Here is a 7,309-nt window from a genome sequence, read left to right as displayed (position 1 = left end):
TTATATATAAAAAAGAAGAAGAAAAGATTGAATCGTCGCCTCCATCGCTCGTCGCCATTCGTCCGATTGCCGCTCGGTGCCGTTCCGTAGCCGTTTTGTTGTTTCTTTGTTGATTTGATTTCTTCCCCTTTCATTTTTTTCATATGATTAGTACTTAAGATGGAAAATGGGTGGGTTGTACTATGAAAATTTTAATACTCCGTATTAATTTGACCTGTAAATTGAAGTTGTTGAATGGAATTATCAAAGAATGTAATTTGATATGTGAAGTAAGGCTTTGTACTTGTAATGCGAATTTTTCACACTATGAAATGTGGTTTATTGATTTTCCATTGTGTGAATTTCACTAACAAGTGGAAAACCAACAGATTAGAGCAGTTTGGGGGAAGTCTACTTTAGTTCTAAAGCACTGAATTTTTGTTCATGTATTCTGTTCTTTTGCTATTTCTTGTCGTTTCTGGTTCATCCAAAATGATGGTCTGGTAATTTCTTCTTTCTGTTGGATGAGTTGCTTTGCTTGAATCCTCTGTATGCTTGATTTCTTTCTTTGTAAGACTACTCTTTCCAAAAGCAGTTTTTGGATCCCACATTTTCCGGATTGGGATTCTCTGTGGGGATTCCCATGTGAAGATCTTATGAGGCTTTTGTTATAGGCTTGACAACACACCGGAGATGAATTTACCAGAAAAAAAAAAACACACCAGAGACGAGATCTAATGGTCCACAACAACGTTCTTAATTTATTTCTATAGCCCAACGGCGCCATTTTGGACAATGAAAATGAAATGGAGTAAATCACCGTTTTCTTCTTCCGTCCGTTTCTTCTTCCGTGTTCTTCTTCTGTGTTACCAACTTGACATTATCAAACTTTTAAGGTCTTATCCATCCTCCTAAATAATAAGAACAAGTTTGAGGGATGGTCATTTTTGGCTTGATTTTTCCAATTACGTCCCTCAATTGGGCAGCCTCAATGCTGGAGGCTGAGGGTAATTGGGTCCATTTGCTTGCTTCTATTTTGGTAATTACGTGTGTTTTAGAGGGCAATGGAAAATGTGCCATTTCTGTGGAAGTGCACGTGTTCTTCTCACGTCCAAGTATTCCTCACCAACTTTACTCTCTATCCCTTCTCGAAGTTCCACACCACAGCAACATTTCTCTCATCCCCCCCCCCCCCCTCCCCCCGGAAGCTTCAGAGACCATTTACGAATTAGTGATCCAACTGGGCGTATGAATTCGTGCTCCGGTCTCTTGCCCTGTCGATATAAAGGAAGAAGATCTCATCCCCTCCGTGCGTTGAACTTTGAAGAACGAAGATCGTCAACGCTTCGATCGTGATTCATGGGTAATCTCTCTTGGCCTTTTGACCTCCTGTTCAAAGTGTTTTTTAGGGTTATCTCTCTTAATCACTGAAAGTAATTGTTTGTGTAAGCATTTTCTGTGCGATTGAGTTAGCTATGCAAGTGCAGAAAATTTCAAGTTTGTTGTCGCTCAGAATTACTTTCTTCGAGCAACAAAGGTTGATTTACAAAGGCAGGATTTTGAAGGACGACCAAACCCTAGATAGCTAAGGACTACGGTACGGCTTGATTTAATTTTAAAGCATTTTGCCGCTATATGTTTGTTAGGATTTTGTGCTTTTGTGTTTTTTTTTTTTTTTTTTGCTGTTTGTGGTGCATTTTTCCTTTTGTGTATATGATGTGTGTTTTTTTTAAAGGAAGGGAAAATATGGCTTTGATCTACTAGAGATGGCTTTGATTGTGCATATTTTTGGGGCGTTTTGATGTTCCTAACATTTGGAAGAAAAAGGAGTTTGTGGTTGTGTGCATGTGTTTGGATCTTATATATAAATGCAAGTACATTCTTTCCCTTGCGCTATTCTGGATCGTTGGGTTTTTCTGATCTTCTGGAGATGGTTTTGTATATGGTGTGTAATTTTTTTTTTGGAGGAAGGAAAAATATTGCTTTCGCAACACATGGAGCTCAATATCACACGATAAGACCAAAAAATGGTTTTGAAAATTGATTGGGGTATCAAGAGATTAATGATAGCTAGCTTGTGTTTATCCAAAGGACATCTTTAAGCTGCACCTCAGGTGATACTATCATTATCGCTTTTGAAATATAGAAAGACGATAGTATGTCTTCTAGACATTAAATGTATATCCTATCAAAAACTACATGAAATTCATTAACTAAATGGGGTTTTTTTTTTGTTTCCTGTGATTTTTTAAGTTTAGGCAGACATGATGAAGAAGGATTCTGATTTCATCGAGTTGCTCGAGGGCGAGCTCAGAAGTTCGAAAGGATTTTTAGTAGAGAAAGAGGAAGAGTACATCATCGTCAACGTCATGCTGCATTAAGTTTTGGGCCTAGGCACACATGGTATTGTTTATCTTTATTGCTATAGAAACTATAGAAATTCTAATGCTTTTCAGAAACATTAGGAGGCTCTCTTTTCTAACATCCAAAATTTTTGTAGTTGCCAACCGATTTGAACGCAAATAGCCATCAGTCTTTAGGTGAATAAGTCTTGACTTTCCAGATCACCCTTTGATAGGTGGAACCATCAATTTGGTTAACACAACTCATCAACACTTGCCACATGTGTGGCCCAACCGTGGGTTGAATGGCTCATGTGTTTTGTGATGCTCTCGACTAATTTTTAACGGTGTCCAATCGGGGCTCTAAAAGCTCATCACTCTTGCACTGTTTTGTTTTACAGTTACATCATTAGTCGCGGGATTAAATGTCAAATCATCTACATATTCACTCCGTCGTTTTGATGAACTCCAGGAGCCTATGAGTTATGACTACGATTAACTCCAAATCCATTACAGTAGCAGTTGAATATCTACAACTTTAAAGAACATATACTTGCTTTAAAAAAATAAAAACTAGAACGACAAACACGAGGCAACACAGTACCGTGCAATGGAGAGTAATAATTCTTTTTTCTTGATCACTTTATTCTGTTTGAGTAATGATTTAGCAACTAAAGTGATATCCCCTCCCTCCTCTCTTTTTTTTCATTTTGCCATTTCCAATTTTTTAAGGGGACACACATTACTTATGTTTCCTTTGAAAGGTAGATTTGATTCCCAACATTGCCCCTTAATCGCATTGATCAGTTTGTCACACAAGTTTAGTTTATGCATATTTAACTTGACCATCAGGTTTAACTCTGCCACGAAATACATGCACCTGCTGTGTTTTTAATGGTAATCTATTTTTTTACTCTTGTTAACTCATAAGTTCAGTTTGTGTCTATGGCCTTTGTTTCGAGCTTGCATGTTTATTCGCTGCTCTGTTCAGAGCATGCATAATCAAATAACTCCATCACTATCCACTCCTATTTCAATTTGTGGGAACTCTAGGGCTTCTATCCTCTCCCTTATTTGTGTATATGGATTTTGGCTACAGATATTTGGGTTTGAGCAGATAGGGTTTTGTGTTTGTGAAATTTTCAGATCAAGGATTCAGATATTCTAAAGGTAATTTTCTGAGTTCTTTTTCCATGATTTAGGTTGGATTTGAGTTGTGATTCGGGTGAATTTTGTGTCCAGACTTTATTCCAGTAGTATTGGATTCACCTTCAAAAAATAAGGTCGGCGAGTTCTCATATAAATTTACTCTCTTTTATGCAAAATCAGTAGTCAATTTTATAGCAAGAATGAGTGGTTGTGTTGAAGGACCAGGAATGGTATAGAATGTTGCTCAATCATGTGCTATATTGATTAGCTTTGAGCGTGGTTGCCACTTAATTTTCTCAAGTCTGCCTTTAATTTCTAAGTGGGTTCCCTACTTTTGACTTTATCTTAGTCTAGCTGATTGCAATCCGTTAGCGTGATGTGGAATAAATGCATGTGATTTCGTTCAGTACGTATTTCATGGTTTTGGACAAGTCAGTCCTTTCAAATTACTATGCAGTGTATGGATATCTGTGGCTGCTCATGTGAATTTAGTCTGTCCTGCATGAAAATAGTAATGAATTGAACAAAAAAAGTTGGTTGTTCTGTTGAAGGATGAGGAATGGGTTATGGTGTTGGATACTGTTTGCAATCTAATTTTTTTCTTCCTTTTTTGCATTCTTTACATTGTAATATCCAGCTTTGTTGTGAAGCTACCTAATAAGATAGCATGTGATTTACGATAATTGTGCAGAGGCTGATGGTGCTTTGGATAAAGCGAGAAAAGACAAGAAGAGGCACCTTGAAGACACTGAATCTTTTCTTCTTAAGAAGAGGAAGGTAATGACGAAACTTTGACAAGAAATACATTGATTAGCATAATTGCCCTTTAACAAGGATATATGAATCTTTTTATAAGTTCTTGCGAAAAAGTTAACATGGACATTGATTTTAGATGGTAATTACCTCTGTAGTTAAACTTTTTTGTAGTAATAGCAGCTTAAAGAAGAGATTGAAAGGTCTATGTCACACAATTGGCTTTGCTCTTGCCTAAGTATAACCTGAGGGCCAAGTTTCATGTAGAATGTCTGATGAGTTTGAACAAATTTCTTGCTGTTTTGTGGGCACTTTCGTCTTTCTAAGGCATTTACTGAGTTTAACTAGCAGAGAAAGAAAAAGGAAGAGGGGCAAGGCGACATATGGTGCAGATACACACCGCTACAGATTTCATTTCTTAATTGAGGGCCTGAGGTGTATTTCTTTTTTATGCTCCAGTTTGGAAGCTGAAATGGGCCATCTGTTTGCCTTGTTTGGTCTATGTTTTGGACATAAACTCTTTCCGACAATTAGATATGGAGTATTTTTTTGTACTCTTAGCGTTCATGATAATACTGAATCTAAATCTTTTGCTCTTCATTGCAACGCCAGCATGCCCAAATTGGTACCTTGGCCAATCAAAAACTTGATGAAGAGGAGCTATCCAAAGAACTTATAATCCAAAGACTTCTTCGGCATATCTATTTAAAAACGTGAACGATATTAAGCCACATCTCCCCCTCTCCTTTCCTTCGCCTGGTTCAGAGAGAGAGAGAGAGAGAGAGAGAGAGAGAGAGAGAGAGAGTTTTGGGGGTTCCTTCCGTTCCTCTGTGCTGCTTGCAGCCACTGGACGAAAGCCAGAGAAACTTCCATAGAAAATGTTTTGCTATGCATAATTTCCTTTCTCAGTACTTTTGGACAATCTATCTATTACTACCACAAACTTTATTGCAATTATGTTACTCCACCATCTATAAATAGACTATGCAATAAATAAATTGTATGTAAATCATCTAATGCCTTTGCTACTTTAATCAATCCGTATAATGTACCTTTATAGCTATTTTCGTGTCCTCCCAATTCCAACTTTACCATTAGAAGCAAGACTAATCTACCCTGAATCAAAACTTATTCCCTTCAACGAGCATGACATTCAAGCTTTACTGTGTTATGCTTCTTCAGCGTCTGTAAATAGATTACACACTATGTCGTCCGTATATAAATCATCTAATGCTTTCGCTATTTTGATCAATCTATGTAATATATCTTCCTATCTATTTCCATACTTTTCTATTGCGTCCGACTCTAAAATTACAAACAAGACATATCTAGCCTATATCAAAATTTATTCCCTTCAACGGACATGCATTCGTGCCATGCACGAAGGTGCACCTAGTATGGATAAAAACTCAAGGTCTAGCATGTGGTGCACCTAGTATGGATAAAAACTCATGGTCTAGCATGTGGTGCACCTAGTATGGATAAAAACTCAAGGTCTAGCATGTATAAATAAGTCAATTAGATGTTCTTTCTTTTTTTCTTTATTCAATCTTTTTATGCATTTGGTAGTTTCATGTCGAATGTTTGTGGATTATTGGATCATTTCGATGAGGGATAAAAAATGTAAAGAATCACGATGTAAGCTCAATTTTTTTAATAAAGACGAAAAAACTCAAAACATTTGTACTTTTGATTTATAATTGTTCTCATTCAAAAAAAAATTGTGTTTCAAACATAATTTTTTACTTATTCGATTTTTTTCGTCGAGATGAATATTTTTTTTAGTGAACTCAAATATTATAAAGCAAACCAACTACACCCATAAAAGGAACTAGTCCTTGCCCAAATTTACAGCCCAGAAACTGGAAACACCACTAAACAACAAGCCTACTAATCACATTACACTTCAGAAAGGAAGACCACGGAAGAAGAAAATGGAAGAAGAAACAAAAGGAAGAAGAAAACGGAAAAAGAAACGGTGATTTACTCCGTTACATTTTTATTGTCTAAAACGGCACCGTTTTGCTTTAGAAATAAAGAAGGTTGATGTGGACCATTAGATCTTCTCACTGGTGTGTTGTCAAGCTCACAGGTCACAACAAAAGCCTCATAAGATCCTCACAGAAAAATCCTCACAGAAAATCTGGATCCACATTTTCCTACATCTCTTAAACTTAATAAGAAGAGAAAAAAAGAGAGTTAAGAATATGATATTCATATGGGAAAATTTAAAAAAAAATCCGTCAACTTTTAGGAACTTTACAAAAAAATACTTGGACTTTAAGTAATTAAAAAAAAACCCCAAACTTACCATTTCGTTAACAATAAAGCCCCCGCCGTCCAATTCCGTCAATTTGTAATGGATGGAGCTAATGGAATGCAGTAACCTTCCTCTTTTCTTTTTCTTTTTTTTCTTTTTACTATCAAAAATTACTTTTTACTCTTTTTTTATTAGTAAATAAATAGGCAATAAAGTTCTTTTTTTTCCTTACTAATTATCAAAAATTACTTTAATTCTATTTTTACTATTTACTTTCAAATATTACCTTCCTCTCTCTCTCTCCTCCTTTTTTTTCAAAAAATTCAACCCCACACCACCAATCAACCCCACAACCAATCGCCAAAGCCTTAGCCCTCATTTTAGAATTTTGAAATTATTTTTTTAACCTTTATTTTATGTTTTACTTTTTACTTTCTTTTTTAGTAATAAATAAATATGTAATAAAGCTCTCTTTTTTTAACTTTCAATTTTACCTTTTCCTCTCTCTCCCTTTTTTTCTTCTTCTTCAAATTCGACTACACACCACCACCAATCCCCACAACCAATTACTTTACTCTTTTATTTTATTTTAGTCAATGACTTGAAGTAATTGTTGTCGGTATCCTTTTTTTTTTTTTTAAATGATTGTATTAAACCTCATTCAGACCAATTTTAGTACTCCATGTCCTACCTCTCTTAAAGAAGATCAAGTTTGGAGTGATTTTCGCTTGACAATTTTTGTCCAATTTGGACAATTTTGGCCCTCGATTGTTGGCCTTGTGAATTGTCTCTACTGTCCAGAATTGTAATTTGGCTCTTACCCACG

The 7,309-nt window shown here is 35.9% G+C and overlaps 1 long non-coding RNA gene across 2 annotated transcripts; it reads left to right on the top strand.

The window, feature by feature from the left end:
* Positions 1–1,340: 1,340 nt before the first annotated feature.
* Positions 1,341–4,823, top strand: LOC131322254 (uncharacterized). 2 transcript variants are annotated; one of them, XR_009198787.1, is made up of 5 exons: positions 1,349–2,093; positions 2,238–2,382; positions 3,421–3,491; positions 4,162–4,247; positions 4,398–4,823. It is a non-coding gene; the product is annotated as an uncharacterized LOC131322254 (long non-coding RNA). The 2 variants fall into 2 exon arrangements; XR_009198788.1 differs by having other exon boundaries at positions 1,341–2,382.
* The last annotated feature ends 2,486 nt before the right edge of the window (positions 4,824–7,309 follow it).

Source organism: Rhododendron vialii, chromosome 4a (genome assembly GCF_030253575.1).
Source record: "Rhododendron vialii isolate Sample 1 chromosome 4a, ASM3025357v1".
Taxonomy (NCBI): Eukaryota; Viridiplantae; Streptophyta; class Magnoliopsida; order Ericales; family Ericaceae; genus Rhododendron; species Rhododendron vialii.
Note: the sequence above shows the minus strand (reverse complement) of the source record. Positions and strands in the feature narration are given on the sequence as shown.